The sequence below is a fragment of the Chlorocebus sabaeus genome, chromosome 20 (genome assembly GCF_047675955.1).
Source record: "Chlorocebus sabaeus isolate Y175 chromosome 20, mChlSab1.0.hap1, whole genome shotgun sequence".
In the NCBI taxonomy this organism is placed as follows: domain Eukaryota; kingdom Metazoa; phylum Chordata; class Mammalia; order Primates; family Cercopithecidae; genus Chlorocebus; species Chlorocebus sabaeus.
The window spans coordinates 45174967-45196441 of NC_132923.1; the positions used below are offsets into that span (position 1 = coordinate 45174967).

A 21475-nucleotide genomic window follows, 5' to 3' on the forward strand; every position below is an offset into this window, starting at 1 on the left:
AGGAATACCAGATCCAGGTGCCCTGAATGGCTAATGAAGAAACTCCCTCTGCTACCCCAGATTCCAGCATAGTTTTGCTAACAGTCCCTATCACTAAAGGAAGTCTGTGCATGTCTTATGTTAAATCAAGCAGTTTTAAAAAAACTATAATATTGTTTCATGGAGTTTAGGCATCTTCCCAAGAAGACCTCAGAGATATTTCAAGTGGAAAGCACATGGGTAACTCCAGGCAAAAATCAGTTGGCTACCTTTCAAGAGGCTCTACAGGTTAGATTATCTTGGTAAATTTACTACAGCCCATGCATGGTCTGGCTCTCAGTCTTGTGGGTTTTAAAACTGGATTTTATCAACACAATATAGATCTATTTGTCATTACTGGTTCACATTAATCAACCTACAAAGGGTGCAAAAAACCAGAACATCTGGTATTAGTAACTGTCCTAAGGACCGGAGTATTTTCTAAGAACATGGAATCTGAGTAAGAATTAGAGTAAGGAGAGTTCCATGTGTCATAACATTCACGAGAAGGAAATGGGTGAAGGTAATGTTATTGCCAAGACCTGCACATGACCTGCAGCTGACATTATTGCTGGGGCAGCTGGCAGTGAACTACTATCACTGGTGGGTGTTTATTCCAGATTTGATAGTCTTTCTTCAGCTCAGTGTTTGGCAGTGAAGGATCTATAATGGAGATATATGCATCCCAGGAACCAAGTACTTCTCTCTGTGACTGAGGGTACTCTTTCTACTAGATGATGACAATGATAAATCCTATCTAAGAAGTTGAATGATTATTTGGATGTGGTGAATGAGGTGAAAGTAAAAGTCATAACCCTCCCCTCCCCCCAGTTCTTTATGACTTGAGTAACTGGATGTGCAATGGAGCTACATGATTGTTCTCTAGAGAGAACAATAGTTATCCGTTTTGGACATACTCAGTGATTTAGGGATGCCTTTGAGACATCCAAATTGAAACGTCCTATAGGCAGTTCTATATTCAGATATGTTAACTCACAAGCTTGATCTGCACCAGAGAGATAACTTTGGGATTTGTCAGTGTATAGATGACTAAAGCCATGAGAATTGATAATATTTCCTCAGGGGGAAGTAAAGAGAACAGAGAGTAGAGGGCCTAGGACAGAATTCTGAGGAATACCAACATTTACTTGTTGGTTAGAGGATGAGAGACTGACATAAGAGACTTAGTATAGCCAAAAAAAGTAGAAAGAGAATCAGGAGTGTGTGCTAACACGGAAACCAAGACCAGAGACTATTTAAAGAAAGGTGTGTGGGCGCTTCCGGAATGGTGATGTAAATTCCAAGCATAAAATGACTGTGGCTCTGCATAGAGTTAAGTGTCTCAAATTTAGCAAGATTTTACCTGAGCAGACATGGTCACTGGTAGCAGCGTCGCCTATTAGGGACCTTAAGGAGCCTTGGAAAAATCCTCAGGATCTATGCAGCTTCTGCCCTGCCATGGCAGGGGGCACTATGTTTGGTCTGCATTTATGTATAATTTGCTATATAAATAAGAGAGTGAAGAACTTAGTTGGATTAACAACAATAGAACTAAAAAAAACTTGGTATTCAGCAATATTTGGATCAAATGTCTTTGGTGAACTTCAGCATAGCAATGGGGGTGGAATAATGAGAGTGGGCTGAGAAACCAAAGACTTGCTCCTAAAAGAAGGGTGTGTGTGTGTGTGTGTGTGTGTGTGTGTGTGTGTGTGTGTGTAAAGCAAATATATACTACCAAACATTAGGGGAAGAACTGGATCAGAGTATTGCAAAATACCCTTTGAAAAGTTATTTTATATTCAGAAATTTTACTTTAGTATGCTAGTTTGATCTTTCTTTTCAAGAGCCATTAGTGATGGCTTTAAAAAATTAAGTCTGAAAATGCTGGACTGTTTCTGGGAATATTTGATGCCCACAGAGTATGGCTCGGAACCCTGACACCAGAGGAATGTTGCCGTCATTGATTAAAAGTGAGTAGCTGCATATGGCCTGTCCACATTAAACTAAGGTCAAAGTTCAAAACTCAGAAATATTAAACACATGCTTAGGATGACATTTGACAACCTCAGCCTGCAGGATGGAACTCTAATAAAAATTAAAGGACCATGTGCTGCACTCAGCCACACACTCAACTCCCACTGCTATTGAGAGACATCATTCTTGGCTTAAACCAGCAAAGCGGGATATAAAGGCATGCCATTCCATTGTACTCCCTTTGGGAACAAATTAACTTTGAGATATTCCCAGAGATGTCTGATTCATGAAGGACCAAGTGAAAAGGAAAATCCAGATGCTTCCATGAACAGTAGGGTAGTAGATATTTTCTTCTCTTGGGGTGAAGAGGATTGGAGGGGCGGTGGGGGCGGACAAGGGGGCCATTCTCCTTAAACAGTCCTCCCCACACCCACATGCTCAAAACAATTTAAAATGGCTCTCCAGGCTTCATATTCTCTTTCATCTAAACCCATAATTAAGAATGGCTGTTTTTAACTCACTTTCTAAAGAACAAGAGTGCTGTATAACAGGATGTGGTAGCTACTGCAGTGCAATAACCCCAGAATTGCAGTAGCTACTAACCTGTTTTCCTCTTGTACAATTTTCATTCATCTCTGGCAAGCAGGCAAATACTAACCCATACTGAGACCTGGAAGGTATCCCAAAGGAATCAACCTGCCTCCATGCTTTGCCTCTCTAAAATACCCCTAAATGGGACTGTGTTACTGGTGGGAATTCACTGTAATTTTGTAGAAGACCAGAGGCTTTGGCATCAGACAGATCTGGTTTCAAGTCCTAGCCCTGCTACTTGCCCTTTGTATGAACACTTTGCTTTGCCTTGATTCCTGTTTCTTTATTTGAATAAAGGGCACAAATAGGGTTATTATGAGAATTAAGTGAGATAATTCATGTAAAATCCCAACACTGTGTCTGACATAGAGTAAGGGCCCTGAATAAATGTTAACTGTTAGATATATTAAAAGGGCTTGACATTATTATAAATTTAGCACAATTGGAAATAACATTTCAAGTGAAAAACTATTGGAATCACAGGTTTCTTCAATGAGCCTCATACATAATAGAAATGCTTTTCTAAAATTTAGAGAAATTTTAAAGAGACTTTGATTATGATTTCTAAAAAGGCAGGGATTGAGAGACTCTTTAATAAGACAGTCCTTTATCATGACAAAACTAGCCTAGGAAAGCTTCATTCAAGAATTGTCACAGCATCAATTTTAGGAACCCAGGTTGAAATAACATGCTTCCCCCGCCTCAATCCCACTTTGCATACATGATGATTATAAAATGAAATAAAACAACAAATATAATTATGCTATGATAAAAACCATTTTAAAACACAGTACAGAAATATGTAAGATTTGGGCCAGGCGCGGTGGCTCACGCTTGTAATCTCAGCTACTTGGAAGGCTGAGGTGGGAGAATCGCTTGAACCTGGGAGGTGGAGGTTGCAGTGAGCCGAGCCAACCTGGGCAATAGGGCGAGACTCCGTCACACACACACACACACAAAAAGTAAGATTTGAAATTTTATATGATAAACTTCATTCTGGAGGCCAACATTTTCAAATACAACTTTCATTTTTAGAAAAAAGAAAAGGGAGGAAAACAGTTATAAAGTAAATAAAATGGAATGCATTTAGTTTACTGGATATTTTAATTTCTTATAAAATTAATTCACCTATATCTGACTCTACTTAATACAGTTGTTATTGACTAGAAATGCATAATTTTCTTACTTTCCATTTTTATTCATTCATTCACTTAATAAATATTTTTAAAAACCTACACTAAAACTTGTTTTTTGTTGTGAACTATACAGCCTGTTTAATAGTAAAACATCTCTTTGACAGTAGAATATCTCCATATGCTGATAAAAAAGTCTATGCTTAAATCACTTTTTTGGTATTTGTAATTTATTATGACCTTCCAAAAGGCAGACATTAGAGAATGAAGGTTAAAGTATTTGTATCTATGACACAAAATAGTGTGAGACCAGACTGTAAAGAATTTAACTTGAAGTGGATGCTCTTACAGTGTACAAAACATGTCTTGTCTCATTTTACTTGGCCAAGGGTAATAAAGAGGATAAGTAACAGTATTGTCCAAAAGCCAAAAAAGCCTAGAGGCAAAAAATTGCAGATGGCTTCACAACACAGCTCAAGTTACTGGAATCTAGTAAAGGATGAATTTAGAAATACAGTAAACTTTTGTTTATCTTGGAATTCAAACAACCAGCATATGCAGATAATGAGAAAGTTCTTCCTTTCTATTCTGCACTCCATTTTTAGGAAACAAAACAAGTAGGATGCTTTTGCCAGAATTTTGCAGAATTTTGGTTTAAAAACCAAAACCAAGGTATGCCATAGGGTCAGAACAGGTTAGGTGTAATTTTTCACATCTTCCATATAGCTATACAGTGAAAATTGGTCAGGGTTACATAAACCAGGTTTAACCAGGCCAGCATTTCCTGTGCATTTAGTCCAGTTAGTCATACATGCAATAAGGGGGTATGCCCCCTGCCACGTGTCAGGTGTACAGTAGGCCCATGGTGCAATTCTGTGCAAATTATTCAGAGAATGTACATGAATGAGGACTTTCATTTAAGGAAATAGTGAGAAATTAGGTTGGGAAAGTAGTTTGGAGCCTGACTCTGAAAGACTTTGAAGATCAGGCTAAAGGATCGTGGAAGAATTTTTTTGACAAAGAATGATATGACCAAAGGAGAGTTTTATTGCACTCATTTAGAAATGGGTTGCAGGCTAGTGTTCTCCCTCTCTCCTTTCATAGGACCACTGCTGATATAGGCAGAGGGGTGGAAAGCGAGCTGTTAGTGGCTATAACAGGACCCTTCATCTGAGATAGTCAGTGGGATTTGCTGGGCCAAATGGAATAAGCTGAGTCGCAAATCATAGAGGGGAGGTGAAGTTCAGTGTGCCTGGTGAATGGTCAAGGGGTACCAAATCAGCAAAGGGTAGAAATAGACACTGGGGTATGAACCAAGAATTTAAAACCAGGGAGGTGAAAGTGCATTGTGTTAAGTACATTATCCATATCTGTTACCCTCTAATAATAAACATATCACCTAACAAATCTGCTACTATAACTGCTGTTATATTCATCTTATGTGCTTGTGATTGGTAGATTAATTGAAAATATTTCAATAAGTCTAAACCGTATTTTGTGAATGCAGCAAGGATAGACTTAACTTTCCATCTTCTTTTTATGAAGTAATGCAAGCAGAAGAATATATAATGAAATTAAGGTTTTGTAGGAACATGTACATCATCTGTGTACCTGTGGTGCCAACTTTCTGGGTTCACAAAAGGGAACGATCATGGAAAGCACCAAAGGTCAGTAAGTTCTTGTGCTCACAAATATGAATGGAGAGAAGTTCCAAGGATCTGGACAGGAGAGCTGATACATCTGCTTTTTAAAAGCAGGACTTGGCTCAGCCCTGCGATGCCTGTGGACTTGCTACAAAAAGCTGTGCCTGAATTACTCGTATTTAATTATTTTCTATCTACTTTCTCTCCAAATAAAGGACATGAGTTATCGTAGCATCAGGTATTTATATTTCAGGAACTCGTTTTTTTTTTTTTTTTTTAAAAGACACAGTTCTAGTTTTCCTTGTTCATCCCATGATCAAGGTACTAGTGAGCAGAGAAATAACCTAAAGGCAAGTTGTACTTAAGAGAGGAATAGGGATCTGAGGTCTCAGAATTGGCCACAGAATTAATACTTAAGCAAAGAATAATTACAAGTTCAATGAATACAAAGGAAAAGAAAATTAAATAAAAAGTATTTATTACAGAATTTTAATACTTTATGAATTCCAAAGAATTTTTATTTTTAAAAAATGGTCTTTTATTTTTAAACTTTAAGTTCTAGGGTACAGGTGCACAACGTGCCATGTTGGTTTGCTGCACCCATCAACTCGTCATTTACATTAGGTATTTCTCCTAATGCTATCCCTCCCCTGGCTCCCCACCCCATGACAGGCACCCGTGTGTGATGTTCCCCTCCCTGTGTCCAAGTGTTCTCACTGTTCAATTACCACCTGTGAGTGAGAATATGCAGTGTTTGATTTTCTGTCTTTGTGATAGTTTGCTCAGAATGATGGTTTCCAGATTCATCCATGTACCTGCAAAGGACATGAACTCTTCCTTTTTTATGGCTGCATAGTATTCCATGGTGTATGTGTGCCACATTTTCTTAATCCAGTCTATCACTGATGGACATTTGAGTTGGTTTCAAGTCTTTGCTATTGTGAATAGTGCCACAGTAAACATATGTGTGCATGTGTCTTTATAGTAGCATGATTTATAATCCTTTGGGTATATACCCAGTAATGGGATGGCTGGGTCAAATGGTATTTCTAGTTCTAGATCCTTGAGGAATCACCAGACTGTCTTCCACAATGGTTGAACTAATTTACACTCCCAACAACAGTGTAAAAGTGTTCCTATTTCTTCACATCCTCTCCAGCACCTGTTGTTTCCTGACTTTTTAGTGATCGCCATTCTAACTGGTGTGAGATGGTATCTCATTGTGGTTTTGATTTGCATTTCTCTGATGACCAGTAATGATGAGCACTTTTTCATGTGTCTGTTGGCTGCATAAATGTCTTCTTTTGAGAAGTGTCTGCTCATATCGTTTGCCCACTTTTTGATGGGGTTGTTTTTATCTTATAAATTTGTTTAAGTTATTTGTAGGTTCTGGATATTAGCCCTTGGTCAGATGGGTAGATTGCAAAAATTTTATCCCCTTCTGTAGGTTGCCTGTTCACTCTGATGGTAGTTTCTCTTGCTGTACAGAAGCTCTTCAGTTTAATTAGATCCCATTTGTCTATTTTGGCTTTTGTTGCCATTGCTTTCGGTGTTTTAGTCATGAAGTCCTTGCTCATGCCTATGTCCTGAATGGTATTACCTAGGTTTTCTTCTAGGGTTTTTATGGTTTTCTAACATTTAAGTCTCTAATCCATCTTAAATTAATTTTTGTATAAGGTGTAAGGAAGGGATCCAGTTTTAGCTTTCTACACATGGCTAGCCAGTTTTCCCAACCCCATTTATTAAACAGGGAATCCTTTCCCCATTTTTTGTTTTTGTCAGGTTTGTCAAAGATCAGATGGTTGTAGATGAGTGGTGTTATTTCTGAGGCCTCTGTTCTGTTCCATTGGTCTATATCTCTGTTTGGTACCATTACCATTCTGTTTTGGTTACTATAGTCTTGTAGTACGGTTTGAAGTCAGGTCACGTGCTGCCTCTAGCTCTGTTCTTTTTACTTAGGATTGTCTTGGCAATGCGGGCTCTTGTTTAGTTCCTTATGAAGTTTAAAGTAGTTTTTTCCAATTCTGTGAAGAAAGTCATTAGTAGCTTGATGGGGATGGCACTGAATCTATAAATTACCTTGGGCAGTATGGCCATTTTCACGATATTGATTCTTCCTATCCATGAGCATGGAATGTTCTTCCATTTGTTTGTGTCCTCCTTTATTTCACTGAGCAGTGGTTTGTAGTTCTCCTTGAAGAGGTCCTTCACATCCCTTTAAGTTGGATTCCTAGGTATTTTATTCTATTTGAAGCAATTGTGAATGGGAGTTCACTCATGATTTGGCTCTCTGTTTGTCTGTTATTGGTGTTTAGGAATGCTTGTGATGTTTGCACATTGATTTTGTATCCTGAGACTTTGCTGAAGTTGCTTATCAGCTTAAGGAGATTTTGGGCTGAAAGGATGGGGTTTTCTAAATATACAATCATGTCATCTGCAAGCAGGGACAATTTGACTTCCTCTTTTCTTAACTGAATACCCTTTATTTCTTTCTCTTGCCTGATTGTCCTGGCCAGAACTTCCAACAGTATGTTGAATAGGAGTGGTGAGAGAGGGCATCACTGTCTTTTGCTAGTTTTCAAAGGGAATGCTTCCAGTTTTTGTCCATTCAGTATGATACTGGCCGTGGATTTGTCATAAATAGCTGTTATTAGTTTGAGATACATTCCATTAGTACTGAGTTTATTGAGAGTTTTTAGCATGAAAGGCTGTTGAATTTTGTCAAAAGCCTTTTCTGCATCTATTGAGATAATCATGTGATTTTTGTAATTGGTTCTGTTTATGTGATATATTACATTTATTGATTTGTTTTTCTTGAACCAGCCTTGCATCCCAGGGATGAAGCCAACGTGATCATGGTGGATAAGCTTTTTGATGTGCTGTTAGATTTGGTTTGCCAGTACTTTATTGAGAATTTTCACATTGATGTTCATCAGGGATATTGGTCTAAAATTCTCTTTTTTTGTTGTGTCTATGCCATGCTTTGGTATCAGGATGATGTTGGCCACATAAAATGAGTTAGGGAGGATTCCCTTTTTTCTATTGATTGGAATAGTTTCAGAAGGAATGGTACCAGCTCCTCTTTGTACCTCTGGTAGGATTCGGATGTGAATCCATCTGGTCCTGCACTTTTTTTGGTTGGTAGGCTATTGATTATTGCCTCAATTTCAGAGACTGTTATTGGTCTATTCAGAGATTCAGCCTCTTTCTGGTTTAGTCTTGGGAGGGTGTATGTGTCTAGGAATTTATCCATTTCTTCTAGATTTTCTAGTTTATTTGCATAGAGGTGTTTAGAGTATTCTCTGATGGTAGTTTGCATTTCTGTGGGATTGGTGGTGATATCCCCTTTATAATTTTTTATTGTGTCTATTTGAGTCTTCTCTCTTTTCTTCTTTATGAGTCTTGCTAGCAGTCTATCTATTTTGTTGATCTTTTCGAAAAACCAGCTCCTGGATTCACTGATTTTTTTGAAGGTTTTTTTGTATGTCTATGTCCTTGAGTTCTGCTCTGATCTTAGTTATTTTCTGCCTTCTGCTAGTTTTTGAATTTCTTTTCTCTTGCTTCTCTATTTCTTTTAATTGTGATGTTAGGGTGTTGATTTTAGATCTTTCCTGCTTTCTCTTGTGAGCATTTACTGCTATAAATTTCCCTCTACACACTACTTTAAATGTGTCCCGGAGATTCTGGTATGTTGTGTCTTTGTTCTCATTGGTTTCAAAGAACATCTTTATTTCTGCCTTCATTTCGTTATGTACCCAGTAGTCATTCAGGAACAGATTGGTCAGTTTCCATGGAGTTATGCATTTTTGAGTGAGTTTCTTAATCCTGAGTTCTAATTTGATTGCACTGTGGTCTAAGAGACAGTTTGTTATGATTTCTGTTCTTTTACATTTGCTGAGGAGTCCTTAACTTCCAACTATGTGGTCAATTTTGGCATAAGTATGATGTGGTGCTGACAAGAATGTATATTCTGTTGATTTGGGGTTGAGAGTTCTGTAGATGTCTATTTGGTTCGCTTGGTGCAGAGGTGAGTTCAAGTCCAGGATATCCTTGTTAACGTTCTGTCTTGTTGATCTGTCTAATATTTACAGTGGGGTATTAAAGTCTCCCACTATTATTGTTTGGGGGTCTAAGTCTCTTTGTAGTTCTCTAAGGACTTGCTTTAAGAATCTAGGTGCTCCTTTATTGGGTGCATATAGATTTAGGATAGTTAGCTCTTCTTGTTGAATTGATCCCTTTACCATTATATAATGGCCTTCTTTGTCTCTTTTGATCTTTGTTGGTTTAAAGTGTGTTTTATCAGAGACTAGGATTGCAATCCCTGCTATTTTTTTGCTTTCCATTTGCTTAGTAGATCTTCCTCCATCCCTTTATTTTGAGTCTCTGTGTGTCTCTGCATGTGAGATGGGTCTCCTGAATACAGCACACTGATGGGTCTTGACTCTTTATCCAATTTACCAGTCTGTGCCTTTTAATTGGGGGCATTTAGCTCATTTACATTTAAGGTTAATATTATTACGTGTGAATTTGATCCTGTCGTTACGATGTTAACTGGTTATTTTGCTCATTAGTTGATGCAGTTTCTTTCTAGCATCAATGGTCTTTACATTTTGGCATGTTTTTGCAGTGGTTATACCAGTTGTTCCTTTCCATGTTTAGTGCTTCCTCCAGGAGCTCTTGTAAGGCAGGCCTGATGGTGACAAAAATCTCTCAGCATTTGCTTGTCTGTAAAGGATTTTATTTCTCCTTCACTTATTAAGCTTCGTTTGGTTGGATATGAAATTCTGGGTTGAAAATTATTTTCTTCAAGAATGCTGAATATTGGCCCCCACGCTCTTCTAGCTTGTAGAGTTTCTACCAAGAGATCTGCTATTAGTCTGATGGGCTTCCCTTTGTGGGTAACCCAACCTTTCTCTCTGGATGCCCTTAACAATTTTTCCTTCATTTCAACCTTGGTGAATCTGACAATTCGTGTCTTGGGGTTGCTCTTCTTGAGTAGTATCTCTGTGGTGTTCTTCGTATTTCGTGAATTTAAATGTTGGCCTGCCTTGCTAGGTTGGGGAAGTCCTCCTGGATAATATCCTGAAGAGTGTTTTCCAGCTTGACTCCATTCTCCCTGTCACTTTCAGGTACACCAATCAAACATAGATTTGGTCTTTTCACATAGTCCCACACTTCTTGGAGGCTTTGTTCATTTCTTTTTACTCTTTTTTCTCGAAACTTCTCTTGCTGCTTTATTTCATTAATTTGATCTTCAGTCACTGATATTGTTTCTTTCACTAGATTGAATCAACTACTGAAGCTTGTGCATACGTCATGTAGTTCTCGTGCCATGGTTTTCAGCTCCATCAGGTCATTTCAGGCTTTCTCTACACTGTTTATTCCAGTTAGCCATTCATCTAATCTTTTTTTCAAGGTTTTTGTCTTCCTTGTGATGGGTTCGAACATCCTCCTTTAGCTTGGAGAAGTTTGTTATTACCGACCTTCTGAAGCCTACTTCTGTCAACTCATCAAAGTCAGTCTCCATCCAGCTTTGTTCCATTGCTGGCAAGGAGCTGTGATCTTTTGGAGGAGAAGAGGTACTCTGGTTTTCAGAATTTTCAGCTTTTCTGCTCTGGTTTCTCCTCATCTTTGTGGTTTTATCTACCTTTGGTCTTTGATTTGGTGACCTACAGATGGGGTTTTGGTGTGGATGTCCTTTTTGTTAATGTTGATGCTATTCCTTTCTGTTTGTTAGTTTTCCTTCTAACAGTCAAGTCCCTCAACTGCAGGTCTGTTGGAGTTTGCTGGAGGTCCACTCTAGACCCTGTTTGCCTGGGTAGTACCAGTGGAGGCTGCAGGACAGCAAAAATTGCAGAACAGCAAAAATTGCAGAACAGCAAATATTGCTGCCTGATCCTTTGTTTGCAAGCTTCATCCCAGAGGGGCACCTGCCTGTATGAGGTGTCAGTCACTACTGGGGAGCTGTCTCCCAGTTAGGCTACACAGGGGTCAGGGATCCACCTGAGGAGGCAATCTGTCCATTCTCAGAGCTCAAACACCATGCTGGGAGAACCACTGTTCTCTTCAGAGCTGTCAGACAGGGATGTTTAAGTCTGCAGAAGTTTCTGCTGCCTTTTGTTCAGCTATGCCCTGCTCCCAGAGGTGGAGTCAACAGAGGCAGCAGGCCTTGCTGAGCTGTAGTGGGCTCCATGCAGTTCAAGCTTCCCTGGCTGTTTTGTTTACCTACTCAAGCCTCAGCAATGGCAGATGCCCTTCCCCCTGCCAGGCTGCTGCCTCGCAGGTGGATCTCAGACTGCTGTGCTAGCAGTGAGTCAGGCTCCGTGGGCATGGGACCCACTGAGCCAGGCGTGGGATATAATCTCCTGGTGTGCCGTTTGCTAAGACCATTGGAAAAATGCAGTATTTAGGCAGGAGTGCCCCATTTTTCCAGGTACAGTCTATCATGGCTTCTCTTGGCTAGGAAAGGGAAATTCCCCAACCCCTTGCGCTTCCTGGGTAAGGCATTGCTCTGCTCTGCTTCATCTCACCTTCTGTGGGCTGCACCCACTGTCCAACCAGTCCCAATGAGATCGAACATTTCAGCTGGAAATGCAGAAATCACCCATCTTCTGTGTCGATCACTCTAGGAGTTGCAGACAGGAGCTGTTCCTATTCGGCCATCTTGGAACAGACCCCATTTTTTTTTTTTTCCATGAAGCCTCTTCATTTTTCTCTCCTAATGAAACTTTTGTCTTTTGTTTTTGAGACAGAGTCTCACTCTATCCCCCAGACTGGAGTTCAGTGGTGATCTCGGCTCACTGCAACCTCCACCTCCTGGGTTCAAGCAATTCTCCTGCCTCAGCCTCCCAAGTAGCTGGGATTACAGACACATTCCCCCATCCCCAGCTACTTTTTATATTTTTAGTAGAGACAGGGTTTCACCTTGTTGCCCAGGCTGGTCTCGAACTCCTGACCTCAGGTGATCCACCTGCTTTGGCCTCCCAAAGTTCTGGGACTACAAGTGTAAGCCACCACACCCAGCCATAATGAAACTTTTGAAAGACAATGAATATCTTTCTAATGATGAAGCTATAAGTATATAGTTTAAAAAGATGTGTGATAATGGGAATTAGACAGCTTATTCCTTTTTTTTTATTATTGTTATACTTTAAGTTCTAGGGTACATGTGCATAACATGCAGGTTTGTTACATATGTATACTTGTGCCATGTTGCTGTGCTACACCCATCAACTCGTCAGCACCCATCAACTCGTCATTTACATCAGGTATAACTCCCAATGACATCCCTCCCCCCTCCCCCCTCCCCATGATAGGCCCCGGTGTGTGATGTTCCCCTTCCCGAGTCCAAGTGATCTCATTGTTCACTTCCCACCTATGAGTGGGAACATGTGGTGTTTGGTTTTCTGTTCTTGCGATAGTTTGCTGAGAATGATGGTTTCCAGCTGCATCCATGTCCCTACAAAGGACACAAACTCATCCTTTTTTATGGCTGCATAGTATTCCATGGTGTATATGTGCCACATTTTCTTAATCCAGTCTGTCACTGATGGACATTTGGGTTGATTCCAAGTCTTTGCTATTGTGAATAGTGCCGCAATAAACATACGTGTGCATGTGTCTTTATAGCAGCATGATTTATAATCCTTTGGGTATATACCCAGTAATGGGATGGCTGGGTCATATGGTACATCTAGTTCTAGATCCTTGAGGAATCGCCATACTGTTTTCCATAATGGTTGAACTAGTTTACAATCCCACCAACAGTGTAAAAGTGTTCCTATTTCTCCACATCCTCTCCAGCACCTGTTGTTTCCTGACTTTTTAATGATCGCCATTCTAACTGGTGTGAGATGGTATCTCATTGTGGTTTTGATTTGCATTTCTCTGATGGCCAGTGATGATGAGCATTTTTTCATGTAGACAGCTTATTCCTAATCACTACTATAGCAAGATAGTCTGAAAAATTTAAAAGGCAATAGTAATAAATAGCATACACCATGTGGGAAAAACATAAAATGGAGAGATATTAATTAAGATATATTAATGGAAGTGAGAATAATCCATTTTTTAAAAAATCAGAGAAAGCCAATTAAAGCTTATTTGTTACAATTAAAATATTTCAGTTCCATACACTTACTTGAAATAGTTCTCTTCACTTCTAGGACAATTAATGCCAGAATCACCAATTGCTCTCATTCATTTTTTGAGAGGATCAGGCCATCTAGTGGTAAAGAGACCTATCTATCACAATGGGCAGTATAAATACCTTGTGGATTACATATGATGCTATATGAGGGTGGGAGTTACAGCAAAGAACTGTCACATAGAGATATCAGGTTAGCTTCAGACAGTATTTTGTAAAAGTGTATTGTTTTTCTTAATGTAGAGAAAAGAGAAATTCACCACAAATACTGAAAAACAACACAAAGGGAATAACTAGCTCAGTAATAAAAAAGTTAAAATAATTACTTTTATAATCAAAACTGTGATTCATATGGTTGAATTTCTTTGATCAAACTAAGTATTGGAGCATCAATGCTGCTTCCTAATGTCTAAAATTTAGTCTTGACAGATGTTTAAATTTGAATTATTTACTCATATCAACTGAAAAGTGTAATTCCAAATAATTAAGGTTTATTAGTTGGCTAATTTAGTAAATAGCCTCTTACGTACTGGAGACTCTGTGTTGGGTGATAGAAAGGTAACCAGTTAATCTGGCAGTTTGAACTCACTGGAGAACAAACATGAATTAGTTTTCTTTTTCTCCAGTCACTGCTCTCTCAATAGAATCCTAGGCAGATACATAACTTGCTACTTGCCTTCAGTTATTAAACAATGTCTAGCCATTTATAAGCTCTAGTCTCATCTTCTCTCCTTCCCCAGCCCCTGCTTGATTGTAGCTCAGGGGACAAGGACAGGGAGACAAGAGCTGTTTGTTCACTGTTCTCACCCTCTTCCTTCTTTCCAAGCTCTCCTGAGTTTGAGGGCATGGAGGAGAGATTAAAAAGAAAGGGTACCAGTCTTTTTAACTAGTTGAGCTCATTACTAAAATTGCTATGCATTACTGCTTCTCTGGCAAATGTTGACTAGACATTTGTACCCTCTCTGTGGCAGGTTTCCTACTGCTGGTTCTGGTGGGAGCACTCGTGAGGTTCTTCAGGGTAATCATTTTCTTGACACCTTCAAGGGGTGGTGTACCCCATTGGTGTACCCCCACTGTCTCTGGCTGCTGGAGTCACTTCAACCAGCAGAATGCCTACTAGCTGGGGCATGAGAAACATGGCTAAAGGCCTCCTACTCTCTTGATATTTGACTCACGAAAGCATGCATTCTTGCTATGTTTATTTCCAGTGATCGCTTCTCTCTACCCATCTCCAATTTCCTTTTCCTTGAAATGTAGTTGTGGGACAGGTCAATAAGATTACTGCGTAGGAAGTTGTACACCTGGGGAATGAGATTCTAGTCTCCCTGTATTGTGAACACCCAAATCTTTGTAAGTTATTTTCTTGGTGCTCTGTTTATGACTTGGGGGTGGGGTATGTCTAAAGAGAGTTTCTAGGCCATGGCACAGGAACAGGGAGCCTAAATGGAGTCTTGAAGAATCCCTGAGTTGAGGCCTTTGAGTTCAGGGAGACCAAAGCAGATAAAGTTTAATGGAAAGAATTTCAGAGAGAAGAAAGATGCACAGAAAGAGAACTCCAGATACCTGCAGAGGATCCCCTCGAATATTCAGCTGTGTACTGATAAGCACAACCATGTAAGGAAAGACTCTTACCATTAGACAGGAAACATGTACTTTCATCAAGGAAAGACCCAAATTAATCAGAAGTAACAGGCCAGAAATAATGCTTATTCCTCACCAGCCGGACAGAAAAACTTCAAGATTTATACAGCACTGGTAGAGTATATAAAAGCTTCTGCCTCAATAGTTGGGAATAGCTAGGCTTAGATTGAGCACTGCTCTGCTTCCACCTAACAATCTTAAGAGCAAGATACAAAAGGACCAAACAGCTTCCAAAATAATTGTCTTCTGGAATGAAGCCCAACCATGTTTATAGAATTACAAAAATATCTAGCACCCAACATGTTAAAGTTCATGATGTCTGTAACCCAGTAAAAATAACCAATAACCAGCTATACAGGAAACAGGAAAATACGACCCATAATGAGGATAAAATCAATCAGTTGAAAGTGAATCATAACTGATATAGAGTTAGAATGAGCAAAGACATTAAAATGATTGTGATAGTTGTATTCCATATCATAAAAAAGCAAAATAGAGACCCAAATCTAATTTTAGAGATGAAACAATAATATGTGAGATAAAAATATACTGGAGAGAATTAACAGCATATGAGATGTTACAGAAGAAAAACTTAGTGAACTTGAAGATAATAGTAGAAACAATCTAAAATGAGACAACAGAAAGGGAATTAAAAAAACAACCACAGGGGAATAGTCAAGCAATCTAATAGACATCTAACTGGAGTCCCTTTAAGAGAGGAGAGAAAGGGAGAAGTAGAAAAAAATATTTGAAGACATAATAGCCAAAAATATTCCAAATCTGATGAAAAGTACAAACCCACAGAACAAAGAAGCTTATATGAACCGGAAGAAAATTGCACAAAGGAACATCACATTCAAACTGCTCAACCCTAGTGATTAAGAAAAAAAATAATACAAGCAGCCAAAGGGGAAAAAATCACCTTATGCACAAAGGAACAAAAATTAGAATGACAGAAGATTCGTCACTGAAATCAATGCAAGTGAGAAGATGGTGAAACAACATCTTCAATGTATTGAAAGAAAAAAAATCCTCTGTCAACCTGAAATCTATGTCCAGTGAAAATACCTTTCAAAAACGAAAGGGAAAAAAAGTGCTTTAGCAGACATAGAAAGGCTGAAAGATATTGAAAGAGATGGGGAGAAAAAAATCTGAAAGAATTCATTACCAGCAGAACTTTACTGCAAGAAATGCTAAAGGATGTCTTTCAGGCAGAAGGAAAATGATATCAGATGAGAAACATAGATCTGACATCAGGACAAATGGTGACATAAGGAGTACAAAGGCTATGAGAAAAGAAATGGAGGTGGGTCTCAGCAGCTTGGGTGGCCGGAGTGAGAGGTGACAACGTGCTAGCAGCCCTCACTCTCAGCGCCTCCTTGGCCTTGGAGTCCACTCTGGCGGTGCTTGAGGAGCCCTTCAGCCCACCACTGCACTGTGGGAGCCCCTCTCTGGGCCGGCCGAGGCCAGAGCCGGCTCCCTCTGCTTGCGGGGAGGTGTGGAGGGAGAGGCACAGGTGGGAACTGGGGCTGCACCCTGGGCTCACAGTCCAGGGCGAGTTCCGACCCACAGGGGTGCCGACTCGGCAGTCCCCGCACTGAGAGCTGCCGGCCAGCGCTGCAGGCCCAGGGCAGTGAGGGGCTTAGCACTCGGGCCAGCAGCTGCGGTGGGTGTGCGGGGGTCCCCTAGCAGTGCCGGCCCACCGGTGCTGCACTGGAGTTCTTGCTGGGCCTCAGCTGCCTCCCTGTAGGGCAGGGCTCAGGACCTGCAGCCCACCATGTCCGAATCACCCTGGCGGTGGGCTCCCGCGCAGCCAGACCTCGCTTGGTCCCATCAACCACCCAGGGACTGAGGAGTATGGGTGCAGTCTGCCGACCCACAGGCAGCTCCCAGCTCAGCCCTTGTGCAGGATCCACTAGGTGAAGCCAGCTAGGCTCCTGAGTCTAGCGGGGACTTGTAGAACTTTTATGTCTAGCTAAGGGATCCTAAATGCATCAATCAACACTCTGTGTCTGGCTCAAGGTTTGTAAATACACCAATCAGTACTCCGTATCTAGCTAACGTAGTGGGGACTTGGAGAAGTTTTCTGTCTAGCACTCTGTGTCTAGCTAAAGGATTGTAAATGCACCAATCAGCGCTCTGTCAAAACGGGACCAATCAGCTCTCTGTAAAATGGACCAATCAGCAGGATGTGGGTGGGGTCAGATAAGGGAATAAAAGCAGGCTGCTGGCGCTAACCAGCTGCGACCCTCTGCCTGCCCTTCCACGGTGGTGGAAGCATAGTTATTTTGCTCTTTGCAATAAATTTGGCGGCTGCTCACTCTTTGGGTGCACACCGCCTTTAAGAGCTGTAACACTCACAGCGAAAGTCTGCAGCTTCACTCCTGTCAGTGAGACCACGAACTCACTGGAAGGAAGAAGCTCCAGACACATCTGAACGTCTGAAGGAACAAACTCTGGACACACCGCTTTTAAGAACTGTAACACTCAGTGCGAGGGTCCGCGGTTTCATTCTTGAAGTCAGGGAGACCAAGAACCCTCCAATTCCGGACACAGGAGGAGTGGCAGCGGCCACGCAGCCCAGTTTCGCGAAGGCTGTCTGCGCGCTGCAGCCTGCAGGCACCGAGCAGGCGCCCTACCTGCCGCCAGGATGCCCAAGAGGGAGGTTGGTTCCACCGAAGGGGCCGCCAAGGAAGAACCCAAGAAGAGACTGGTGCGGTTGTCAGCTACGCCTCCTGCAAAAGTGGAAGCAAAGCCGTAAAAGGCAGCAACGAAGGATAAATCTTCAGACAAAAAAAATGCAAACAAAAGGGAAAAGGGGAGCAAAGGGAAAACAGGCCAAAGTGGCTAACCGAGAAACTAAAGACAAAGGGGAAATGAAAACTGAGGAGAGTTCAGCCTCTGATGATGCAGGAGAGAAAGAAGCCAAGTCTGATTAATACCATATACCATGTCTTATCAGTGGTCCCTGTCTCCCTTTTTGTACAATCCAGAGGAATATTATCAACTATTTTGTAAATGCAAGTTTGTTAGTAGCTCTAGAAATATTTTTAAGGAGGGAATCCCACCTCATCCCATTTTTTAAGTGTAATGCTTTTTGTAAAGAGGTGAAATCTCTTTGCTAGTTGTTTATTTTCTGGTACAGCCAGAAAATAGTGTGGGATATTGAATTATGGGAGGCTTTGACTGTCCCGGGTGTCAGCTTAACATTCCATAGATGGGCGGTTAGTTTTTATATCCTATAATACAAAGCATATTAAATGGCAATATGGAGTGAGTCCTGCATTTAATGTCTTGAACATTTTAAATTACTTCTGTTCCCTTGTTGTTTTTTCATAGAATTTTTTCGTAAAGAAAACTACTCTTTGATCATGGCTCTCCCTGTCAGAATTGTGGGCACTCTGTGACATCTTTGGTTGTAGTAGTCCTGTTTTCCTAATAACTTGGTTACTGTGTTGTGAAAGATTAGAAATTTGAATATGTAGTGTACATGCTATTCAGTTGTGAGCTGGTGGGCCATATGTAACAGCTGACCAACATGTGAAGATACTGGTACTTGATAGCCTCTTAAGGAAGATTTGCTTCCAAATTTTAATCTGTAAAGTTACTGGAATAACTTTAAAAGAGAATTACAATACATGGATTTTTAGAATTTGGTTGTGTATGTTAAGAATTGTGTACAAATTGAACTGTCTGTACTGATCCTCAACCAATAAAATCTCAATTATGAAAATAAAAGAAACAAATATATTATTGTTAGTTTCTTATACATGAAGTGGCAAAATATCACTGGAAGATGGATATCGCTTATTATAAACCCTAGAGCAACCTTCAAAACAAAAAAGATACAGCTAACACGTTAACAAAGGAAACACATTATAATAATACCAAATGTTCAAGTAATATGAAAGAAAGCAGAAAAGGAGGAAAAAGGGAACAACAAATAGGTGAAAAAAATAGAAAACAAATAGCAAGATAATAGATTTAAACGTAATCATGTCAATAATTACATTGTTGTAGTTTCTTTTGTATGAAAAATCTTAAATCTTAATAATGGAATTTATGTAGTCATGTGCCACATAACAAAGTTTCAGTGATGGACCACATGTACGACTGTGGTCCCATAAGATTGTAGCATGTATTTTTACTGCACCTTCTCTATGTTTAGATATGTTTAGTTACACAAATATTTACTATTGTGTTACAGTTGCCTACAGATTCAATACAGTAATATGCTATATAGGTTTGTATCCCAGGAGCAATACCCTACAACTTAGGTACATAGCGGACTATGTCATCTAGGTTTATGTAAGTACACGCTGATGTTTGCACAATGACAAAATCACCCAACAAAGCATTTCTCAGAACATATCCTTGTTGTTAAGTGACTGGTCACTATATATGCTGCATATTTTGGAAGGAAAAGACAAAGGGAAGGATTGCATTAAGTCAGCCTATCTAAGTAAGAAGGAAACCTAGGGGAGATTTTAGGGCAATTATGTGCTGGGTTGATATTAGACAAGGAGTTCTAGAGAAAACATGGCAAATATTGGATATAAGGTAGAAGCAAAATGGTAGAAGAAGAAGGGGAAGGGGTGAGGGTTAATATTTTTCTAAAAAAGATAACTTGGGATGAGGCAAGTTGAATTACAATAAGAAAGAGTTGAGTCAGTGTATTAAAATCTCTAGATAATATTATAAACTGGAATAGTGCTTACTATTGATATGTGTGTCTTAGGAATACTTTTTAAAACTTGTTTTTGCTTTACTCTGAGGATTTTTTAACCTTGTAATACTGATTCATTTCATTTAATTATAGAATATCATTAAAATAAAAAGTATTAAAAAGTGTGATATGACCTTCACGTTGGCTTTTTCCAGTGGGTAACTTATTACCTCCGATAACAGTGAGAATGTATTACAGGGCAAAAATTTAAGGCAGGAAAAAAATTAAACTAATGTTATTTAATCTGGAACCCTTAGAAGGACTGAATAAAGAATTATATAAAGACCCAGGTTTTTTTGTTTTTTTGCCATCCCCTACCTGCTCCCCCCCCAAGTATTTTCCTTGTTCCATATGCATGTAAACAAAAAATAATTTTTGTAATATTGATACAATCTGATACTTCAGTATCTTCTCCAGAAAATAACAGTTTTCTCATGTTCTTCATATCACACGTAGAAAGCTCGAATTTAGTACAGGCGCAAAGGACATACCTTTATAAATATATTAAAACTTACATTCTTTATTTTTCTCCTGACACATCAAATATTTGATAATAATGAAAATAATAACTATACTCATTTATTGAACCCTCATAATGTAAGTTACTGTGACAGGCTCTGTGTACATCATCTCATTTCTTCACCAATGCCTTTTCAGGTGAGTGTTATTTCTCCCACGTTGCAGGTAAGAAAAGTGAGGTACAGAGAAGTTCAGTGACTCATCCCTGGGCACTCGGCTCCAACATGGGCTCCAACTCAGGTCCAGGTAATGCCAAAGTCCATGCTCCTAACCACAACCTATACTTCTCCCCACAGCCATTCTCCTAATAATAAATGCATGGGGATTTTCAAAGTCCAATTTTGGAATATAGTAAGAAAAAAAATCAAATGCTCATTAAGCATAATTATCCCAAGCATATGAGAGTTTCAAGGATAACTTCGTAATAATAATAATTTTGTTCATAGATGAAGGAAGAAACTCCTGATTGACTTGAAAGAAACTAACATGAATTTGTTAAGCACCGACTATATACCTATCTTGGAAAATACTATTTCACATCATAATTTTTCCATAATATAACTTGGTCTTCTTAACTTTAACTTTGTTTTTTTTTTTTTTTTTTTGCTCATTCAAAAATAACTTTTATTATTATCATATTTTGTTAGCACTTTACTTGTATTAATTCTGCCACCACCTCTATAAATTATATAATATTGCTATTTCTCATTTCTTTTTTTTTTTTATTATTGTATTTTAAGTTCTAGGGTACATGTGCACAACGTGCAGGTTTGTTGCATATATATACTTGTGCCATGTTGGTGTGCTGCACCCATCAACTCATCAGCACCCATCAACTCGTCATTTACATCAGGTATAACTCCCAATGCCATCCCTCCCACCTCCTGCCTCCCCATAATAGGCCCTGGTGTGTGATGTTCCCCTTCCAGAGTCCATGGGATCTCATTGTTCAATTCCCACCTATGAGCGAGAATATGCGGTGTTTGGTTTTCTGTTCTTGCGATAGTTTGCTGAGAATGATGGTTTCCAACTGCATCCATGTTCCTAAAAAGGACACGATCTCATCCTTTTTTATGGCTTCATA

At 39.6% G+C, this 21475-nt stretch overlaps 1 pseudogene; it reads left to right on the forward strand.

Moving 5' to 3' along the window:
- Window positions 1-17796: 17796 nt before the first annotated feature.
- On the forward strand, window positions 17797-18158 carry LOC103224449 (non-histone chromosomal protein HMG-14 pseudogene; annotated as a pseudogene).
- Window positions 18159-21475: the final 3317 nt, after the last annotated feature.